This window comes from Pipistrellus kuhlii, unplaced genomic scaffold, assembly GCF_014108245.1.
Source record: "Pipistrellus kuhlii isolate mPipKuh1 unplaced genomic scaffold, mPipKuh1.p scaffold_m20_p_1, whole genome shotgun sequence".
NCBI lineage: Eukaryota > Metazoa > Chordata > Mammalia > Chiroptera > Vespertilionidae > Pipistrellus > Pipistrellus kuhlii.
This window is the reverse complement of record NW_023425404.1, coordinates 117,746,391-117,770,058: the sequence shown is the minus strand read 5'-3', so window position 1 is coordinate 117,770,058 and position 23,668 is coordinate 117,746,391. Positions and strand designations below refer to the sequence as shown.

Sequence of the window (23,668 nt, the reverse complement as noted above, 5' to 3'; positions counted from 1 at the left end):
GGAGAAATGAAATGTAGGAGAAGCAGAGAAGGTAGGGTGGAAGGCACTTTTGCAGGAAGCTGCAACTGAAGCAGGGTAGAAAAGAGAAATTGCATGTGAGTATCCTTGTAACTGAGTATGAAGAGAAATAAAGGCTAAAATGTAAGCAAATAAACAAATAAAAAAAACAGATCCTAACACAAACTCTCTGTGCCTGAGAATTTCTGCTACTCTGGACTACAACCCCAGAATAGTTCTTATCCAAGCACTATGTTTTTTTGTTTGTTTGTTTGTTTGTTTTTTTACCCAAGCGCTGGTGTATTGGGTCCATGTCAAAGCCGCACAGAAACTCCATTTCCTGCCCGAATCCGGACATCTCCGGGGAGCCCGCGGCAGGTGGGGCGGAGGCCCGGAATGGGAAGTAACTCACACCCCAGACACGGAGCCTGGCCAAGCTGGGATGGAAACACGCACAATGACCGAGACTCCATCAGCGAGCGTGTACTGAGGAGGCCATCGTGTGCCGTGCGACGCCCGCGCTCCCATGGAGCCCGCCAAGCACTTTGTTTAAGAAGGACTTATTGAAATTTCAACCAATAAAAGGAAAATATACCCCAAACAGATCAATGCAAAGTTATACATTAAAACTAAAGGAAGAAAGTAAGTTATCCAACAAAAATATTGTGATGCAATAGGTGAGTCCTGGAACCAAATACATTGCCATGAATTTTTAAAATGTAATGGAGCAATAGCCTCTACAAATAAGAGCTCACAGAAGAGACTTAAGAAAATATAATGTATATTTTTTTAAAAAGTGGTAAAGCACAGGTGTTTATGCTCAGGAAATTAGTGTGAAGGTCACAGTGGAAGCGGCACATCTGATAATAGCCCCAGCTGCAAACACAGTTTGAGATCTTGATGGCAAGACCTGAAGAAAATGAGAAGAAACCTGAATGGGCATAAACAGAGTTATAATTTTGGAGAACTTTCTGGTGAATTGGAATAGTACACCAGTGAAAAGAAATTTACTATCTGGTATGAAATATTGGGTGTTTGGGAAAGTCAAGGGAACAGAATTATAAGGACAATAGGATTGGATGGTGTCTTAGTTCACTCAAGCTATTATAACAAAGTACCATAGATTGGGTGGTTTATAAACAGAAATTTATTTCTCATAATTCTGGAGGCTGGTAAATCCAAGATCAAGGTGCCAGCATATTTGTTGTCCGGCGAAAGCCTCCTTCCTGCTTCACAGATGGAGTCTTCTAGTTGTGTTCTCACATGAAGAGGCTAGGGAGCCCATGGATTCGGATCCCATTATATAAGTGCACTATCCATTCATGGTGACTCCACCCTCATGACCTATCACCTCCCAGAGGCCCTGCCTCCTAACCCCATTACAAAGGTTAGGGTTCCAGCATATGTGTTTGGGGGACACAAACTTTAAGACCATAGTAGAGGCTATTTCTAGGTTACATTGGCATTTTACAAAAAACAACAACAAAACTGTGGGATTTAACAAGCAACTGAAAGCCAAGTTTAAACCCAGAGGATAGTTCAAAACATTTTTAATTTATCTTGAGAATTCTTCTTTGACCCATGTGCTAACCTCCACACATTTGGGGGGATTTCCAGTTTTCTGTTATTGATTTCTAGTTTAATTCCACTGTGGTCTGAGAGCAGGCATTGTATGATTTCTAGTCTTTTAAATTTGTTGATGTGTGTTTTATGGCCAAGAATGGGGTCTATTTTGTTGAATGTTTCATGTGACCTTGAGAAAAATATGTATTTTGTTGTTGTTGTTGAATGATGGAGTCTACAAAGCCATTATACCTGGTTGATTGAAGGTGTCACGTTTAGCTACCTCCTTACTGATTTTTTGCCTGCTGAATCTTTCCTTTTTTATTTTTATTTTGTAATATGTGCGTGTGTGTGTGTGTGTGTGTGTGTGTGTGTGTGTGTGTATGTGTTTGTTTGTCTCTTTTTGAGAGAGAGGAAGGGAGGGAGAGAGGGAAACATCTATCGGCTGCCTCCTACATGCCCCCTATTGATGATTGAGACCACACCCAGGCATGTGCCCTGACTAAAATGGAACCTGCAACATCTTGGTGCATAGGATGATGTTCACCTAACTGAGAGAGGGCTGTTGTCTTCAATTTTGATAGTAGATTCATCTACTTCTCTTTGCAGTTCTATCAGTTTTTGCCTTACATAGTTTGATTCTATTGTTAGGTTAAGTACACATAAAGAACTATTATGTCTTCTTGGAGAATTGACCTCTATCATTATGTGATGTCCTGCTTCATCCTGGATAATTTCCCCTGCATGATAATTTTCCTATGAAGCCTGCTCTGTTTGAAATTTGGATAGTTACTCCTGCTTACTTTTTATTAATTTATTAATCTATTTCTAAGCTCTAGGGTTTTGTGTACTGGCCACTTGCATACTACTTAGTATCTTCTATAAAAATGTCTTTTGCATTAAAATTTCAAGAAATTATCTTCTACTAGAGGCCTGGAGCATGAAAACTCATGCACTGGAGGGAGGGTCCTTCAGCCTGGCCTGCCCCCTCTCAGGGGCAGGAGGCAACCTGGCAATCAGGGGAAGGCAACGCCCCATCACACCTCTGGTGCTGCCACTCCTGGCAGTGCAAGCCTCGCCGGCCCTGGTTACCTGAGCCTCGGGTGGCCTTGGGCAGCTGGGCAGCCGCCATTTGAGGCTTTCCTGCACCTCAGGCTAGCACTGGGCACCTGGACAGCTGCCATCTGAGGCTTGCCTGTTTCTTGGGCCAGCTCTGGGTGGCTGGGGGGTTGAGAGGACTGGGGGACTCTGGAGGCAGGTGCACAGAGTGACCAGGCCCACCCGGGATTGGGCCCAGCCTTGTTGCATGCCTGCTGCCCCAGTGGGCCTGAGGGGACTGGGCACCACCATATTGTGGCTGTGGGTGCTGCCATCTTTGAGGGCGTGACAGTAAATTAGCATATTCCCTCCTTATTGGCTGTGGGGACTGCCATCTTTGAGGGCTTGGCAGTCAATTAGCATATTCCTTCCTATTGGCTATGGGGACTGCCATCTTTGAGGATAGGGCAGTCAATTAGTATATTCCTTCTTTTTTTTAAATTTTAAATGTATTTTTTTAAGAAAGACTTGATTTAAAAAATATATATATATATTTTATTGATTTTTTTACAGAGAGGAAGAGAGAGGGACAGAGAGTCAGAAACATCGATGAGAGAGAGTCATCAATCAGCTGCCTCTTGCACACCCCCAATTGGAGATGGGCCTGCAACCAAGGTACATGCCCTTGAGTGGAGTTGAACCCAGGACCTTTCAGTCCACAGGCTGATGCTCTATCCACTGAGCCAAACCAGTTTTGGCTATTTCCTTCTTATTGGCTGGGGCACCGCCATCTTTTCAACAGCAGAAGGGTCAATTAGTATATTCCCCTCTTTATTAGATTAGGATTGTTATTGGTAGGGTGCCCTCTTTGTCCCCACCACCTGATACACACACACACACACACACATACACACACACACACACACAAACACACACACTTTTTTTTTTCTTTTTTTTTTCAGAGAGGAAGGGAGAGGGAGAGATAAAAACATCAATGATGAGAGAATCACTGATAGGCTGCCTCTTGCACGCCCCCTACTGGTGATTGAACCTGCACCTGGGCATGTGCCCTTGACCAAAATCAAATCTGGGACTCTTCAGTCTGCAGCTAATGCTCTGTTCACAGAGCCAAACCAGCTAGGGCCCCACCACCTGTTACTGGTGGAAGTGGAGCTCTTGGGGTGCTGTGGGAGAAGAAATTTCTGCGGCTCCCATGGGAAGATGAGGTTTCACAGAAAGCATTATGAGGTAACATTAAGGGAGTTTCACTTCAAGGTCCCATTTCCCTCAGTCCCACCATGGAAAAAGTCCCATTTTATCTTTAGTAGAGATAGAATTAAAGCCATTGCCAGAGTTTCTGTTCCCTATTAAGGACCAGTCCAGTCCAGCATCTGAGTAGCTTAGTTTGCATTCCCAGCTGCAGTCCACTGCATGTGAGGTCTGAATGATCATAGACAATGAGGCTTATAGGGCTTCATGGCACGCTAGTGTAGTGAGGGTCACAGAGCAAGTGAGTGCAAGAAAGCAGAAATGAAACAAGGAACAAGAGAGTAAGAATTCTTTGGGGATTTCAATCTTTTAAGATTTTTGTGCCTTCATCCCTTTAGCCAATTATCTTTTTCTTTCTTTTCTTTCTTTCTTTCTTTCTTTTTTTTTTTTTTTTTTTTTTTTTTTAGATACATTGAGTTTTGAACTTGTTGTGACATAAAAAGAGTATGTTGCTGTAATTTAGAATCAATATATATTTGGTCTTCAACATTGGTTCTGGCACACAGCTCCTAAACCCCTTGGAATTTCCTCAGAGATGAGAGTGATATAGGTGTCTTCTGTTATGTTAATGAGTAACTTTTGGAAAGCCCCTAAGGATGGAGACTGGTAACCGGGGAAACAACCACATAGTTTGAGGATTGAAACTTTCAATTCAACCCCCTAAACTCGGGGCAGGGGCTGGAGATTGCGTTCAATCAGCAATGGCCAACGAGTCAATCAATAGTGCCTCTGTAATAAAGCCTCTGTAAAACTCCAAAAGGACAAGGGTCAGAGAGATTCTGGACTGGTGAGCTCAAGGAGATTCAGGGACAGTGGCATGCTCAGAAAGCACCAGCCCTACTTCAACTAAAAACACTCAGCTTTTGTTGATTTAAACACTGGTTTCCAAATTTATTTTTTTTTTTTAAAGAAGAAGAACATTTTTATGAAATTTTTTTTGAAATGAAAGCTGACATCTGAGAATGAAGGAGACCAAGACTGAGCTGAGTCTTATTCTAACCTCATGATAGGGGTGTAGATCACCTTCCGCAGCATGGTGAAACGTTTTGTTGTAAGCCATGAAACTTCGGAGTCATTCATTACTGAAGCAAAATAACCTAAGAGTCACTCTCATCTCTCATACCTTCTCCAATCTATTAGAATGTAAATTCCATGAAAGTAAGGACATGATTTTGCTCACTGCTATTTCTCTAGATCCAAAAATGATGACTGGTACATAATAGTGACTTAATAGAACTTGTTGAATGAACCCTCTCATCTAATATGCTCTGTCCTCTCCCTGTCTCTCAAGTGATGTCCTTGTTTCTCATTTCACTGAGAAAATCAAACAATTAGAAGAGAGTAATTTTACCACCACATTTATCAGCAAACCTACCTCTGACCTATTCACCTATTCATTATTCACTATTTTCTACCAATTACAGTAAAAGCTACCTATACTGGTATCTCTGGCTGATTCTTTCATCTATGCACCAAATCCTTTGTTTGTTTGTCCTCCCCCCCCATATTCAAAAGCTTTGTGCCTGCAATAATAATTTTTCCTCCCTCCCTTTCATTTGTATCAGCATACCATTATACAATAACTCCCTTCTTTAAAAAAATAATAATTTTTTTAAAAAAAACCTCACTAATTGTCAGGTGTTAGAGTAGGGGTGTCGAACTCAATCAGAGAAGGGGCCAAAATCTAAAATCCAGCCTAAATCGCGGGCCGAATGGTTTACTGAACAGTCTAAACTGTCATTGTGATGGAAACGCAGCGGAGTGCAGTGATGACAGCTCGGTGCGGGCCACATTGCAAGGCCTGGCGGGACGGATTTGGCCCGAGGGCCTTGTGTTTGACACATGTGTGTTAGAGGGATGAAAAGGTGGCACACAGAGGATTTTTAGGGCAATGACACTACTTAGTATGATACTCTAACCCATAGAATGTGCACCACCAAGAGTAAACCCTAATGTCCATTATGGAGTCTGGGTGATGATGATGTATCAATGTAGGTTTATAAATTGTCTCAAATGTACCACTCTGGCTTGTTCCTTACTTCTCTGAGATCTCTGACTAAGTATCACCTTTTCAAAGGGGTTTTTCTTGACATCTTCACCTATAAAAGCATCATTTCCTCCCCTGTCTCACGCATGCTTAACTTATCTACATTATTTTTATTTGTAACACTTATTACACTATATATACATTTGTTTATTTATTTATTGTCTGTCTGCTGCATCAGAACTTATGCACCATAATAATGCCAAGGACTTTGTCTATTTTATTCTCACTTAATGCCCATGCATTGTGCCTGGCACATAGCAGGTACTCGATAAATAGTAGCAGTAACAGAGCACCAGAAAAATGAATAATTCTCTTCTTTATATAAATCAGATAAGCAAGTCACCAACATGGGGAAATATGGGTAATAATGAGAGGTATGGGTTTTTCGAAAAAAAGAAAAACAGGTGAGAAAATTATAAATTAGTTTTGTCTTTACCATGGATAAAATTTATCTAATCTCAACAGATCTGAATCTCTTCATTTACCAAACAAGAAATATAAAATTTCACAGTAGTTTGGGGGTGGGAGAAGGAGGTAATTCAAGCAAAAAGTTCTGAACTTCTCAGAAAAAATGAATTTCAACAATTCGAGGTATTGTTAATACCCCACTTGGCCACGACTGATGAAACAGATAATGTGGCTTCCATGAATTTAACCACTTGTTAATGTCACGTCTAGGTTCTTTAGACAGGTTTTTTTGTTCTATTTTAATCCTCCAGGTGTCACATAAAAAAAAAAAAAAGTTGACCTATTATGAAATTACCCCAAAATTCTCCATTTTGTTTCTGTTTTTATATTACTATCTCACGTACTGAAAGTAGACGTTGCTGGAAAAATTGTGGGGAAAGCTGTCAGTTTTTATGGAAGGGCAAAGTTGCTCAAAATCTAAATAAGCAAAATGTTATCCTCCTCTCTATTTACCCTCCCTAAGCTCACACATTCAGAAGACAAGGCTACCCACTCAGTTTATGGCCTTTTAAGAAAAGGCCAGTCCAGAGCCCAAGAGAACACACTTTGCTCCTAAAAGAAAGGAACTTGTACCAGCTAGCTAACTGCATCCAATTCTCTGAATTCATGACTGAGAATACTGACCATCCTGACTCCTGAAACTGAAGATACATGTACATCAAACCTGTGTAAACACGTTGCCTAATTGTGGGCTTGGATATACAGCAATTGAATATTTTCCCTCAAACCCAACTCCATAAAGTAAGAGCCTGATGAAAAACCAGTTGAGGCTGATACCTATTAATCTTGTCTCCCCAAAGGGGTTCTCCATGTAAACATTCATTCAACAGACACTTACCGAGCATCTATTATGTGCATGGTTCTGAATTAGGCACTGGGAATAAACAGGTGACTTAGAGGCATTTCCTGCTTTTAAATACATGTTGGAATTATCAACCATATCTCCAGAAACCAATAACACAGTTATAAGTTTGAAAATACAGAATGATGGAGCAGCAGCATTGTTTACGAGGTAGATCTAGACATGCTACCTGGGGATCTAGACATGAAACTAAGTAATTGTGTGAGTGTGGGTGTTTCACAACCACAATGAGATTCAATATCTTCATTTATAAAATGGAAACTGTGATAGTACGCTGATCTCATCTAATTCCTGTGAGAAGTCAATGAGATAGATAATACAAATGATATGCTTAACACAGTGCCTACCATATAATGTGTGTTTAACCAATGCTCAGCTTAGTACCTGCTATTTAGTACGTGTTTAATTAATGCTAGTGATTATTGTTAACTAGAGGCCTGGTGCACAAAGTTTGTGCATGAGTAGGGTCCCTAGGCCTGGCCAGTGATCAGGGCCCATCAGGGTCTTTCTTCCCTGGCTGCCTTCATTCTGCGCCATCCCCTGGTGGTCAGCACACATCATAGCGAGTGGTCAAACTCTCGGTCAGTTAAACTCCGAGGAGACAATTTGCATATTAGCCTTTCATTATATAGGATATGACTGAGACAGAGGAGAAAGGATACTTTCCAATGTAGGAATAAAGAGATTTCTTTTAGAAGGTGTCATTTAAGCTAGATGTTAAAGAGTAAGTTAGATTTGGACTTAGAGATTTGTAGGGACAACCAAGAAAAGAGGAGGTCACGTTAGGGTATTATTGAGCAGTTGATTTTTGTTGTTGTTTTGCTGTTTGTTTTTCTGAAGCAAAGACAGCATGAAGGAGAATAGTGGAGAATGCATATTGAAGAGATAGGCTAGGGAAGATTATGTAGGATCTTGAATGCCAGGCTAAGAAATCTGGGCTTAATTTCATAGACATGATGGACATTCTTAAGACTCTGAGTTTTGGATATGGAAAGGGAAAAAATAGTGTTCTTCAGGAAGACTAAGCTGGAAGCAATGGGCAACAGGATGGAGGTGTGAAGAGATACATTGGAAAACGAGGTAGCAGTCTGAACAAAAAATGGCACAGGCACACCTACAAGCCTTATCCTAATACCTACAGCCCACTGAGCTCAGCCTGAGCCCCCAGATCTGCTCCAGGAAGCCAGTGGTAATTGGACAGTACTGGCATGAAAGACAAAATGTATTATTATCCATATCCAAACTACAATCATAATGGTAAAGGTGAGGGAGCTTTTTCATCCTGTAAACATACCCTATCCTCAAATGGAAAGGGGGGGAAAGGAATCTGACTTTTATTTATTTTTATTTTTTTTAAAGTCACACTGGATTTTTTATTTTTTATTTTTATTTATTTATTTTTTAATATATTTTTTTTTATTGATTTTTCACAGAGAGGAAGAGAGAGGGATAGAGAGTTAGAAACATCGATGAGAGAGAATCATCCATCAGCTGCCTCTTGCACAGCCCCCACTGGGGACGTGCCTGCAACCAAGGTACATGCCCTTGCCCGGAATCGAACCCGGGACCTTTCAGTCCGCAGGCCGACACTCTATCCACTGAGCCAAACCAGTCCTGGCAGGAATCTGACTTTTAAATAGTCTCTGTGAGATCTAACAAGAATGGTCATCGTAAGTTACAAACTGATACCAAAGTCCATTTTCAACTATCACAGATGGAGGGCTCTGCTTTTTATTCATATAATCAACCATTCTCTTACAGTGTTTTATAGGCAGGGCAATTCACAACAGTCAAGTAGCTCATTGGGAACTTGACAAGGGAGCAGGGGCGAGTTATTCGATCCATAGTGGATTTTGGTTTTCCACAGTAACATCTGTGCCCCATCTAGTAAAAACTGGTGGAAAATACAAACTGTAGAAATTAAACCAGTGTAACAATAACAGGATGCACCTGTACATTTCGTAGAATTAGCAGCAGCATTCTCTCAACACCAGTTTGAGATAAGTAAAACTGTATAGCACCAACTGGGACAAAATTTTAAGAAGTATTACACATTTCTCAGTGATGGGAGGTATCAATCATGGCAGAGACTGTTCATTCCTCCACCATCCATTCAACAAACATGTACTGGAGATGTCCATGCTCCAGCTTCTTTTTATTGGTTGATTTGCTAGTAGGGAGCTTATCAAGTTGACAGCTGGTCTGCAGTTAGTTGGGGGCTTTTCTGCTCCCCAACTCTCATAATTAGATTGTGAACTCTTTGAGAGTAGGAACCCTATTTTTATTTGTCTTTGCATCTCTCCCACTTAGGTGGAGTGTCTTGTACCTGGATTCTTAATCTGAACTCATTGAATTATACTAACAGATGCATCCAAGAGTACATGAACAATTAAAAAAAAGTAAATTATGTGGCCTTAAATAGAAGTTTCAGCCTTGGCTGGTGTTGTTTAGTGGTTTCAGTGTCAGCCTGTACACAGAGGGGCTGAGGGTTCTATTCATGGTCAAGGACACATATCTGGGTTGTAGGTTTGATTCCCCACCCCAGTTGGGGTGTGTGCAGGAGGGAACCTATTGATCTTTCTCTCTCTCTCTCTCTCTCTCTCTCCCTCTCTCTCTCTCTCTCTCTCTCTCTCTCCCTCTCCCTCTCCCTCTCTCCCTCTCCCTCTCCCTCTCCCTCTCTCCCTCTCCCTCTCCCTCTCCCTCTCCCTCTCCCTCTCCCTCTCCCTCTCCCTCTCCCTCTCCCTCTCCCTCTCCCTCTCCCTCTCCCTCTCCCTCTCTCTCTCTCTCCCTCTCTCTCTCTCTGACACTCTCCCACACTCCCACTCTTTCTAAAAATCAATCCTGGAATGAGATTAACAACAGCAACAAATGGAGATTTCAGGTTTAAACCTAAAAGACAAAGGTCAGAAAGGCCTGTGGTGCCCTCTTACTGAACTGAACAAGAACATCAGCTATGATAACAATAGGCTCCTTGTACCACCTCTGGTCATTCTGCTGCCACTATCCAAGGAAGCAAAGAGTTCTCTTCTTTTTGGATGGTGACTCTGAAACCATAGCTCAGCCCATCACTCTGCTAGAGAAGGGAGAATGTGAGATGAGAGGGCAAGGCTGCTTTTATGTGGTGTAGCTGGGTAAGGCAGGGCAGGGCTGAGTGTTTAAAGAATCCCTCAGAACACATCAGTCGTTTCTTTTGTCAAGGGCCCGTCTCTTCTCTTTGAGTAGGCTGTGAGTATCCCCAGAGTTTAATTTCTTAGATCTCCCCTATATCCTGGCATAATGCTTTAACTGTAGGTGTTCAGTCAACATCTGTTCATGGATTAGTTGATGGCGGTGAAATTTTTTATTGAAGTTTCACCTTTCCCTTCCTTAGACTTCCCCAGTAAAAATGCTAGCAAACAATGAAATGGTAAATAGGACAATAACAGGAAAAAACAAAAAGAGAAATCACATAATTCCTGAGCTAAATAGGTTTCCCTCTTGACCCTATCTCCAGAGAAAGCTGTGCTCAGCATTTTAACTCATCTTCAAAGCTAATTCAATTTCAGAAGCCATGAACAAAAAATGGGGATTTTATTCAAGATTTTTGTGGAATGTTAGGGAAAAAGTTTAACGTTGCAAAGCAAATCAAAACTATTATCTTCCAATGATTTTTAAAAATATCTTTTAAGCTCTCTATTATTTCCCCAAGGTTCCCCTTCAATTTTCACTCTTCTCTGGCACTCTCTTTTAACTCTGCTTCTCCATCATCTGTCCACCATTTCTTTTTTTCCTATAGAGCAATTTTTCTTGCTCCTGGCATCTCTAATGTGCAAATGCATGCCCATCCTATCAAACAAGCCTTGGAAAACTAGCATTTTAATAAGAAATAAGTGGATTAATTAAAGAGCTCATCTTAGCAACCTTTAGTCTCCACTATGACTCTGTCCTCAATGACCAGGAGTTAGCAAGCTATGGCAGCCCAGTCAAGTGGGACTCACCATCTCTCATTGTGTTCACTTTTTTCTTACCTCTTTTTTCCTTATTCCATCCTTTCTCCTTACTTTTTCTTTCTGTACTCAATCATCATGACTCATTGCTTTTATGTTCCTTTCAATAAGAGAATCGGTGTCACTGTTCATTAGTGAAGTGTGGGGAGAGACTGGGGATCCAAAGTTTAGAATAGTCTGAAGGATAAATGCCAAAAACAAAGTTTCTGTCTTCAAGGACTTTCCAAAATAGTGGGAATGAGAGGACAATCAAAAGTAAACGACTAATTCCTACCCATTCATGGTACCACCATTCTGCCCCTCACCCAACCTCAGCCTCATGCACGTGGATTGAATCATCTGTTGTCTTCTTCCACCTCCCCATCCTGGTCTCTTCGTTTTGTGTTTACTTGCATCTTCACCAGGGAGTGTTCAAGGAAAGGAAAAGATGAAACTCTAATCAGTTAATTCCACCTCTGCCAAAGCTCACAAATTCCATTTTTTATATACCAGATATTAAAAACTGAATTTTTCCTTTGCAAGATATTCTGACATCATTCCTCCTTGTCATTCTAATTGGCATCACCTCAATCAGATCCTTATTTTTTCATGCCTGGAGAGCATCTTAGCATTTGTATGTACCCAATCTCCTCTTTACCTTTACTCTCTCCTGCACACTACACCAGCTCAGGTTAATTACGATGCCACTTGGATCGTGTCCTGCCCTTATGTAGACATCTTCAGTGGCTAAAGTCCAAACACCTTATTCCATCCTTCAAGGTCCACCCTACTCTAAATCCAACTAGCGTTTGTTTCTGCTCTTAGTTTTCACCACCTGTGTACACAATTCCACTTCTAGTGAACCACAGACCATGCCTTGCTACCTTGGTAGCCACCTATCAGGGCTACCCCCATCCTTCAAGGATAATTTTTAGACCTGTCCCAATCATATCAACCGTGTAAATTTTTCCTTTCTGAATGTCTATTGCTTTTTTTTATAATGAACATAGTGTTCATCATTTTTTATTGTTAGAAAACTGTCTCAAGCCAAAGATAAGGCAGCCTGGGTCAGAAATTTATTGTCTGATGTAGGGAGTAGCCATAGGGTTAAGCCTTGGACTGACCTGCTGGCAAAACCACAAACAAGTCCCAGCTTAGAGGGTATAGCCCTCTTAGCATAATTAAGCTTGACCTTAAGACACTTTCTAGAGCCTTCCTGAGTAACTAACGGTCTGTGGGAGGTGCAGCAAGTACTGCCAAAACAAATGAAACTCACAAGAACACTGTAAATTTACCTCTGACTATAAAATAAAGCATCAGCTTGCAGTTTGTATCTTCTCTGTGGTCTCAGCCAGGCACAGAAGATCCACCTAGACCCAGGTTATTCTCCTTGTCTTTTCTTCATCTTTCGCCAGCCCCCCTCAGGCTTGCCAAACCCTTGGCTGTGCTGGCGCAGCACAATCTTACGTAAAGAACAGTTTATTCTGAGAATTACCAAGCATTTCTGATAATAGAATTGAGCAATTTCCTGATAAAGTTAGATTCAACTTGCCCATTTCACCATCTGTCCTGAGAGGAACTTAGTTATTTTACTAAATGTTCATCTCTTGAACCTAATCTATCAATGTTATCTAACTACCCTTTCTTCTTAAGGGGAAAAAAATCTATCAGGAAAGAAATCTTTGAACTGGACTTATTGGAAAGTAATTTTAAGAAGGTTTGAAATAAAACTTTGACATGTACTCACAAATAATTTGTTTGAGCCCGGCCTACATGACTCAGTGGTTGAGCATTGACCTATGGAACCAGAGGGTCAGAGTTTGATTCCCTGTCAGAGCACATGCCTAGGTTGTGGGCTTGTTTCCCAGTAAGGGGTGTGCAGGAGGCAGCCAAACAATGATTCTCTCTTGTCATTGATATTTCTATCTCTCTCTCCCTCTCATTTCCTCTCTTAAACAAATAAAATATTTTTGAAAATTGTCTGAAATTGCTTTAATATATGTTAGTGACTTTTAAAAAAAAATCCAGATATGCCTTAATAAATAACAGCTGGACACCCATATGTGTTACCCACTGTCTTAAGTCACATAAGTTCAAAGATAAATTGGGTGGTGGTCTATCCTCTAGAGCAGTGGTTCTCAACCTTCTAATGCCATGACCCTTTAATACAGTTCCTCATGTTGTGGTGACTCCCAACCATAAAGTTATTTTCCTTGGTACTTCATAGCTGTAATTTTACTACTGTTATGAATTGTAATGTAAATATCTGATATACAGGATGCATTTTCATTGTTACAAATTGAACATAATTAAAGCATAGTGATTAATCACAAAAACAATATGTAATCATATATTGCGAAATATTTATTTATAATTACAAATAAATGAAATTTTGTCCTGAAGCATAGTGTAGCATGGGTAACAGTATTAATATAATAAGAGTAAACTACATTGCTACATTTTGCGACAGTATTGATAAAAAGCCAATGTCAGTGTGTAGGTTGAGATTGCTTCTTTCTCACCAGATCAGAAATTCTCGGGGCAGTCTTTGCAAGAGCACAACGAAGATCATCTTCCACAAGAAGTCTACTTCTTTATTTAGACTTGATAACCAACAAGCTGGAAAACCCTATTTCACAAAGATATGTTGTTGGGAATGGAAGAAGAAGGCCCAATACAGTCTCAGACAGAACAGGATATGACTGCAAACACTTGATTCAGAATTTTGTAACTGGCATTGTAGAGAAATCAGTTCTTTCTGCATCACTGTTAATAAGTTCAATGAACTCTTCTTGTGCTGTCTCAGGAACATCTTCAACTTTGACTGTGAATGGGCTTCTGGCAAGTGCAAATGGGGTGTCAGGTAGATTTGGAAAGTACGATGAAATTTCGTCTGCAAGCATGTGCAAGTGTTCTTTCACAGAAATTATCATCGTAATCCTTTTGCTGGTTCAATGTCATGTTCCTCAAAGAAAGCAGATAAGATAGGCAACATGTAAATTTTATTTTCATCCAAATTTTTGCCAAAGCTGAAGTTTCATTTGCAATGATTGGGTCTTTCAGACAAATCGAGGCATGTTGCATTGGTCCTTGCAGTGATAAATTTAACTCATTCAAGATGGCAAAGATGCTAACCAAGTAACCTATTTTCTGCAGTTCACTTTTATCGCTGAAAAGTGCTTCAAACTGCAGTTTTCTGATGAAAACGTTTTGAGGTCATCACGAAGCTCAAAAACACATTTTAAAACTTTTCCTCTTGACAACCATCTCATTTCAGTGTGAAATAGCATAGCATTGTTCAGCACATCTAACTTGTTGCACAGTTGCAAAAATAGTCTACTGTTTAAAGTGCCCACCTTTACAAAATTGACAGATCTTATGACGTCTTTCATTATTTCTTGTAACTCTTGTGGCAGCGTCTTCATGGTAATGTTTGCGGATGAATCATACAGTGAGTTCCATTGACTTTTGGTGACTCATCCAGTACCAAACGTTGAAATCCAGATCAACTTCCTAGCATAAATGGAGCACCATTTGTGCAAACACCACAAACCTTTTCCCAAGAGATCTTATGCTTTTTCTGAAATGAACCAACTATGTCAAATACATCACGTGCAGTAGTTGTCCTTTCATGAGGTTTGCAAAAAATAAACTCATCTTTAAAGTTGCCATCATTAATATACTTCACCAGGAACCGTGAACAGTTTGCAACATCTGTAGATTCACCAAGCTGGAAACAAAATATTGGAAGTGGAGCATATTTAATTTCCTGGATTACCTGATCAAGAATATCAGCAGACATTTCATGTATTCTTCAGACAGTGTTGTTAGATAAGGAAATTGAACTCAATTTTGTAACAAATTCATTTCCAACCATAACTTGAAAAATGTCTTTGGCCACTGGCAACAGTAAATCCTCAGCAATGGTGTGAGGTTTCAGAGCTCTGGCGATTCTGAGTGCCACCAAATATGAAGCTTCAATGGCTGCTATATTTTGTTTGTGGTACTTGCCACCAGTGTCAAGTCTGACTTTCTTGAGTCCATCAGCTTTGCTTCTAAAATAATTGGTATCCTTGCCAGCAAAGCTCAGATGCTTGCTATCAAAATGGCATTTTAGTTTGTTTGGCTTCGTAGATTCAGCTGATAGAACTTCACAACAAATAACTCATTGCGGTTTCTCAATTCCTGCTGTAATTATTGAGGTAAAACCATACCGTAAAAAATCCTCACTATATTTTCTTTTCTTAACATTCTTCTTTACACGATCCATTGTTATGGGATGGTTTGCTAATGAAAATAATATATAACAGAGAATTCAAGATGGTGGCATAGGTAACACCTAAGTGCAGCCTCACACAACAATTTCAGTAAAATACAACTAAAATACAAAATGAACATTACTCAGAACTACAGGAAAGTCGACTGATTGGAAATTTTACAATGAAAAGGAAAGAGAAAACCAGAAGGAAAAGCAGAGGAGCTGTAAAAGCCTATGGTATGGAGACATGTTGCGCATGTGGGGAGGACGGACCTGGAGAGAAGGGGGAGGCTGAGTGACTGGCTGGCGTTCCCTAGCAGGAAGGAGATAAAAGCTCCAGACTGTGCTGAACCCCAGACCCGACAGCACTGAACCTCATACTGAGTAGCCTGGGCTGTGAGGCTCATACTGAGGTAGCCTGGGCTGTGAGGCGGAATCTTGGGGGAGCAGGGAAAGGCAGAACCCCAGAGTCATGCACATTACGTGCGGAGAATGGACAGTTGACTGCCGCTGGATTGCCCTAGTGGAAAGGAGACAAAAGCTCTGGACTGTGCTGAGCCCCAGTTCTAGGCCAGACCCTGGGGCCCCAGGCTCATACAGAGGGAGCCTGGGCTGTAAGGCGGAAACCCAGGGGAGCGGTGAAAGGAAGTCCCAGAGGCGTGCATATTGCACTCAGAGAACAGACGGTTGACTGTGCCACTGGATTGCCCTAGCAGGAAGGAGACAAAAGCTCCAGACTGCTCTTAACCCCACTTCCAACGGAATTGAAGCCCAGTTCCGGGCCCATTGGGGAGAGCCTAGACTGTTTGGTAGCAGGCGAAACTCGAGGGCACCTTTCTCTCAGAGGTGCTTGCAGCGAGTACTGAAGGATCATGAGAACACTGAGACTCAGGAGCCTCATAGGGCGGGCTGACGGAAGTCAAGGCTGTAGGCTCCTCCCTGAAACTCTGCCCCATCCAAGCTGAACACAGAGACTTTTAAGGCTACCAACTCAGGGAAGCTGTGAAAATGCTGAGACTCGGAAACAGATCACAAATAAAAGAAATGGAGGACAAAAAGCAACTGGATATAGAGTACAAAACTATGCTTATAAGGTTTTTCAAGAATTTTCTAGAAAAGGCCGATAAAATAAACGAGACCTATGAGGATATAAAAAGGGATCAACTAGAAATAATAAGGGACCAACAAGAAATAATAAGGGATCAACAAGAAATAAAGAATACATTGTCTGAAATAAAAAATATTAGACAGAGTCCTAAAAACAGAATGGAAGATCAAAAGAATCAAGTCAAAGATTTGGAACATAAAGAGCCAGAAGACACTTCTCTGCAGAAGCAAGAAGACAAGAGAATCCAGAAAGTTGAAGATAATGTAAGAAACCTCTGGGACAACTTCAAGCAAACCAACATCACAATTATGGGCGTCCCAGAAGTTGACAGAGAGCAAGATACTGAAACATACTGAAAGAAATAGTGACAGAAAACTTCTCCCACCTGGTGAAAGAAATAGACTTACAAGTCCAAGAAGCACAACAGAACCCCCAACAAAAGGAATCCAAAGAGGACCACACCAAGACACATCATAATTAAAATTCCAAGAGCAAAAGACAAAGAGAATATTAAAAGCAGCAAGAGAAAAACAATTACCTACCTACAAGGGAGTGCCCAAACGACTGTCAACTGATTTCTCAACAGAAACCATGCAGGCCAGACAGGAATGGCAAGAAATGTTCAAGGTGATGACTAGCAAGAATCTACAGCCAAAAATAATCTACCCAGCAAAGCTATCACTCAGAATCGAAGGCCAGATAAAGAGCTACATTAAAAAAAAAAAAAAAAAAGCTAAAGGAGTTCATCACCGCCAAACCAGAATTATATGAATTGCTGAAGGGGGTTATTTCGGAAGAGGAAGAAGATAAAGATAAAAATTATGAACAACAAATACGTAACTATGAACAAGTGAATCTGGAAATCAAGGGAATTAAAAAAATGTGATGAACAATATTAACTGGTGAATATAATAGAATCAGAGGTATGGAAGGGGAGTGAACTGACAATTCTCAGGGAAAAGGGGAGTGGGGGGTGTGGGAAGAGACTGAACATAAACTGTGCACCTATGGATGAGGACAATGGGGGGTGGAGAAAAGGCAGAGGATGGGGTGGGAACCTGGTGGAGGGGAGCAATGGAGGGGGGAAAAATGAGGAACATTTGTAATAATGTGAACAATAAGATTTATTTAAAAAAAGAAAATAATATATCTCTATAGCTTTAAAATACAAAAGATGGTACATGGCATAGTTCAGTCGATACAGTTCATTAAAGTTTCCTATGATTTACCATTCTCTGTGTTGTTTTTTTACATACCTGTTACTATCACAAAGGGCCAGTATTCACATCAACCACAGCTGAATATAAAAAGACTGATCAGCATCCAGATTAAGTTCCCATAGTACAATTTTTTTTTTTTGCAGCAGTTGATGATTTTACAGTAATGATTTTACATTTACCCAGTAGTTAGAATTCATGAAGTGTCATTTTACCTTCAATACTACTGCTTTCAACACAGCAGCTGCTCTCTACACAGTAGCTGGTTTCTACACATGTGTGACTGGTCCACATAAGTACATTATGGCGCCAACCTTGTCACATACACCTATATTTGTACGGGGTGTATGTGATGGGGTTGGCGCAATGATGTCATCATGCCAGATACTTATTTGTGGGCAGACCCGCCTGGATATAAATAAAGGAGTGGTGTCTTGGTTCCTAAGATCATCGGAAATATGTGTTTTCTGGTGGTCTTAAGCTACCCCTGTGAAAGGGTCGTTCTGACCCCAAAGGAGTTGACCCATGGGTTGAGAACCGCTTGCCACAGTTTGGCAAGGAGATCCTTAATCTGTGATTCTCAGACCTTAAAGTTCAAACTGCCCATGACTTTTCTAAAACAGCCTGCCAACTTGCTGAGTATATGCTGATGAACATTATTTTTTTCCAAGGGAAAAAAACCATAGATTCCATCAGATTCTCAAGAGGCTTCTCAACCCCCTGAAAGATTAACCAACAGAGTAGAGGAAGAAAGGGTGCATAAATAGTGGATTACAATGCAGTGTGGCAAGTACCGTGGTAAGGCCTCCTGTAGGAAGTGATCCTCAGGTGTTTTTCCATCTCATCTGTAAATTCATTATGGGCATCAGCTTTGATATATATATATAGAGAGAGAGAGAGAGCCTCTATGAGATTATATATAATTCATGACAAAATCGGTCTACTTTTTCTTCCTTCTCTCTGTCCATCTTGTCTCTGCATAGTGTAGTGAAACAACTGGAAAGCTCAAGGTCATCAATGACTGAGTATTCAGAATTGAAAGTTCAGCTCATTGCAAACTGTAAAAGTCAATTGGGTTATTTGTTTTACATTAGTTCACCCTAGTACCAAGAGTTGGTCCTCTTATTTTGTCAGAAAACGTGTGTGTATGTGTGTGTGTGGGGGGGGGGGGGGGGGGGGGAAGAGGGAGGAGGTGCTTCGTGATTTTTTTTTAATTTTTTTCATTAATATGAATTAAAATATTTAATAATTATAATCAGTTAAATACTTGAAGATATTTGCTCTTCTGTTTTATAAGTAGCCTTAGGTGTTGCTTAGCTATTGAGCTTCAGGCAATATGTTGGTTCAAATATCAAGGTAATGCTTATGTGAAACTTAAAAATAATCTTAGGCTGAAACTGGTTTGGCTCAGTGGATAGAGTGTCAGTCTGCGGACTGAAAGGTCCCAGGTTTGATTTCGGTCAAGGGCATGTACATTGGTTGTGGGTACATCCCAGGTAGGGGGTGTGCAGAAGGCAGCTGGTCGATGTTTCTCTGTCATCGATGTTTCTAGCTCTCTGTCCCTCTACCTTTCTCTCTGTAAAAATCAATAAAATATATTAAAAAAGTAATCTTAGGAAGAAACCTTGAATAACAACATGTCAAACAATTGAATCATTTAGTTAGATTTATTGTTTTAAACAAAATGGCAGGGTCCCCATATTTTGAAAAGATAAGGTGAAACATTTTTTATTAGAAGCTCGAAAAATGTTATGTTTTTCTATTTATGAAGAGTTAGACAGTAGCTATTATATTATAACTAGAGGCCCGGTGCACAAAATTTGTGCACAGGGGCAGAAGGGGGGGGTGTCCCTCAGCCCAGCTTGCACCCTCTCCAATCTGGGACCCCACCAGGATAGGGTCTAAACTGGCAGTCGGACATCCCTCTCACAATCCAGGACTGCTGGCTCCCAACTGCTTGCCTGCCTGCCTTCCTGATTGCTCCTAATTGCTTCTGCCTGCCAGCCTGATCACCCTCTAACCCACATGTGTCAAACACAAGGCCCTCGGGCCAAATCCGTCCCGCCAGGCCTTGCAATGTGGCCCGCACCGTGCTGTCATCACTGCACTCCGCTGCGTTTCCATCACAATGACAGTTTAGACTGTTCAGTAAACCATTCGGCCTGCGATTTAGGCTGGATTTTAGATTTTGGCCCCTTCTCTGATTGAGTTCGACACCCCTACTCTAACCACTCCCATGCCAGCCTGATTGATGTCTAACTGCTCCCCTGCCAGCCTGTTTGCCCCCAACTTCCCTCCCCTGCAGGGTTGGTCACCCCTATCTGCCCCATCTTGTGGTGGCCATCTTGTGTCCACATGGGGGCAGGATCTTTGACCACTTGGGGGCAGCCATCTTGTGTGTTGGAGTCATGGTCAATCTGTATATTACTCTTTTATTAGATAGGATAGAGATCTGGTGCACAGGTAGGGACCAGCTGGTTTGCCCTAAAGGGTGTCCCAGATCAGGGTGGGGATTCCCTTGGGGCATGGGACAGCCTGGGTGAGAGGCCTGTGGTGGTTTGCAGGCCAGTCCCACCTCGTGGTGACCCAAGCGGAGAAACTGGTATCTGGAATTTATTTACCTTCTACAATTGAAACTTTGTAGCCTGGAGCAGAGCCAAGCCTCCTGCTCCATCTGTGGCTGCCGAAATTTCTGTCTGGATTTGTTTACCTTATATAATTGAAACTTTGTATCCTTGAGTGGAGGCCTGGGCTCACCAGAGTGTGTGGAAAGCTTGGCTTCCTCTGTTGCCAGGGAAACCCAAGCCTCCCTTTTGATAGCCATCTTGGTTGGGTTTATTTGCATACTTGCTTTGATTGGCTGGTGGGTGTGGCTGGTGGGCATGGCTGATGAGTGTAGTGGAGTGATGGTTAATTTGCATATTGCTCTTTTATTAGGTAAGATGGTTGTTCTTATGTGATTTGAGAATTGTTGAGCCATTCTTGAAATTCCTTATGTGATTTGAGAATTGCTGCTTCATTTGAAATTACTGATACAGGAACATGTGGTGTTTGATCTGTCCAAAGAGGCCAATTATATTGTTAGGGTAAGCTAAACTGTTGTAACAAAAGAACCAACAATAATGTAGAAAAAAGTTTATTGCTTTCTTACAGAGCAATTTGAGGTCCATGTTTCGGTTTTTATACGTTGCTGTGCTCCAGGCATACAGGACCCATTGTCAACACCCAGCTTCCAAGGCTACTCTGGTCACAGCATTCCAGCTAGCAGGAAAGGAGAAAAACCAGGGTTCCCAGTTAAACAAACAAGGCAGAGGTGGTAAACATCACTTCTAGTCAAGAACTTCATTACATAACCAGACTTAGCTCCAGGAGGCTGAGGAATGTGTTCTGTTCAATTGCCTAAGAAGAAGGAAAGAAGGATTTTGGTGAATTGCTGGCAGTCTCTACCATACCAACTGTCAGATGGTTGGTTTATTGGTATCTGGTCCCTGTCACATAATGAGTTTTAATTTCATCATATGTTTTTTATATTATTCAGCTTAATGAATACTCAACATTTATATCATGCAATCATGATGACTTGGCTCTATGACTAAAAGACTTTTACATGGTTCCCCAGCTGTGACTGACATATGGTCTGTGGTTAGTTGGGGGCTTTTCTTACCCCCCACCCTCATAATTACACTGAGTGGCCAGATTATTATGATCTCTGAATATATTAGAGGCCCGGTGCATGAATTCATGCATGGGTGGGGTCCAGCCAGCCTAGCCAGGAGGAGGGGACATTGGCAGTTGGCCAGCCTGCCTGCTGGTTGAACTCCTAGTTGAGGAGACAATTTGCATATTAGCCTTTTATTATATTGGAGATACACTGAGTGACCAAATTATTATGCTTTCAGAGATCATAATAATCTGGCCACGCAGTGCAGATTGTGAACTCTTTGAGAGCAGGAACTCTATTTTTATTTGTCTTTGCATCTCCCGCACCCTGGGTGGAGTATATTGGACCTGGACCCTGAAGGAGAGAGCCCGCAAATATTGATGCCTGCAAATTGAATTTCTAGAGTCTTAGGAGGAGGAAGTTCTCTAATGTCATGTGTCCAGGCCTTTCTCAGAAAGCCCTGTATTTAGGAGGCCATCATTTAAAATTTTCAGATGAGTTTCTCAGGGAGCAATCTTAGCATCCAAATCAGATACTTCTGAGCCAAGTTTCATGCCAAAGTTAAGAACCATTGTGCCAACATATTTTTAAACTTTTTTTTTTTAATCCAGAAGACAAAAAAAAAAAATATCCCAAGGGCAAAAAGTATTGGAATTTAAAAAGTTTGAAGTGAAATTTAAAGGCAAGAGGGACATAACAAAAAGCTACTGGTATCACTTTACTAATTCAATAGATGCATCATGGGTGATCAGATCCTTCCTTAAATTTTTACAATCAGACCAGAAATTAGAAAAGCCACCCACTCAATCAGTTTACTCCCCAAACTGATTTTGGCTGATAGTTTCCCCTCTAGTACTGGATCATTAAAAACAAACAAACAAGCAAACAAACAAAAACCAAAAAAAATAACCAAAAAACCAAACTTCATCCTGCTGATGTGGTTCAGTGGTTGAGCATCCACCTATGAACCAGGAGGGCACAGCTCAATTTCCAGTCAGGGCACATGTCCTGAATGTGAGCTGAATGCCCAGTGGAGGGCATGCAGAAGGCAGCTGCTCAACAATTCTCTCTCATCATTGATATCTCTATCTCTCCCTCTCCCTTCAAACTAAAGGTATGATGGTTTATAAGCTAATCCTTGGTACATGATTGTTTGCTAATTTTACGGTGACCACAACAGGTTATTTGGTTGTCTTTGTTACAATGACTATTAAAAGATAATAGTAAATAAAATTTTTGTTGTTAATAATACTGATCACAAAGAAAAGACAAGCGGTGTGTTTATAAGGCATGATTTAACATACAAAATTCCTTTAGAAATCATTGTTTTTCACTTTGCTCAGAATTTTCAATCACAAACTCAAAGTGAGTAAAAATGAGTTACAAACCAAGAAGAGTAACCCAAAACAGTACATCTAATCTCAAGTGTACACCCAAATCTCAAATATAAATACTCTAAAAGCCCACAGTTTGAGCATTTAAATTCTTTTCTAAGATTCACTTTCACAACTTTAGATAAAACAACTTAAGAAGCTTGAAAAGCAATGAAAGATGTAAATACTCTGCTGAGACAAGTTTTTTGGCACCCATCTTTCAATTGCTTTTTCCTTTGCACAGAGAGTTTTAAGTTCTTAAGAAAATTTCCAAGAAACTTTTGTGGGAGAAGCCAAGATAGTGGCATAGGTAAACATCTAAACTGCTGCCTCGCACAGCAATTTCAAAACTACAACTAAAAGACAAAATGCCTATCACCCAGAACCAAGGGAATGCTGGCTTAGTGGAAGTTCTACAACTAGAATGAAAGAAAAAAGAACATTGAGATGTACACAAGTGCTGAAAAGCTGAGGTATGGAGATGGGCGAACAGGGCTGGCAGCAGGCGTTGCTTTTTTCAACCCAAAGGGAGACAAGCTCCCGGTTACTCTGAAATCCAGTTTCTGGGGAGATGCTGCAGACCCAAACTCCTATGGGAAGAAGCTGGACTGTCTGCCATCAGGTCAGAAAGTGAGGGTGGCTTGGTTGTAGAGCTGCGTGCAGGAATCACTGTTTACTGCACTGAGGTATGGGATGCAGGGATGCGGAAAATCAGAGATGCAGAGATGGCTGGCTGGCAGCCATCTCTGTTTGCCACACCCGAGCCTAGTGATTTCCTGAGACCCTCCCCAAACAATCTACAAACCCACCCAAGCTCCATGCAGCAGCTTTTGCATATAAAT

At 41.1% G+C, this 23,668-nt stretch overlaps 1 long non-coding RNA gene across 1 annotated transcript; it reads right to left on the bottom strand.

The window, feature by feature from the left end:
• Positions 1–15,207: 15,207 nt before the first annotated feature.
• LOC118732052 lies at positions 15,208–18,217 on the bottom strand. Its single transcript, XR_004992037.2, has 2 exons — positions 17,832–18,217; positions 15,208–15,496 (listed from the first exon to the last, which is right to left on the bottom strand). It is a non-coding gene; the product is annotated as an uncharacterized LOC118732052 (long non-coding RNA).
• Between the last annotated feature and the right edge of the window lie 5,451 nt (positions 18,218–23,668).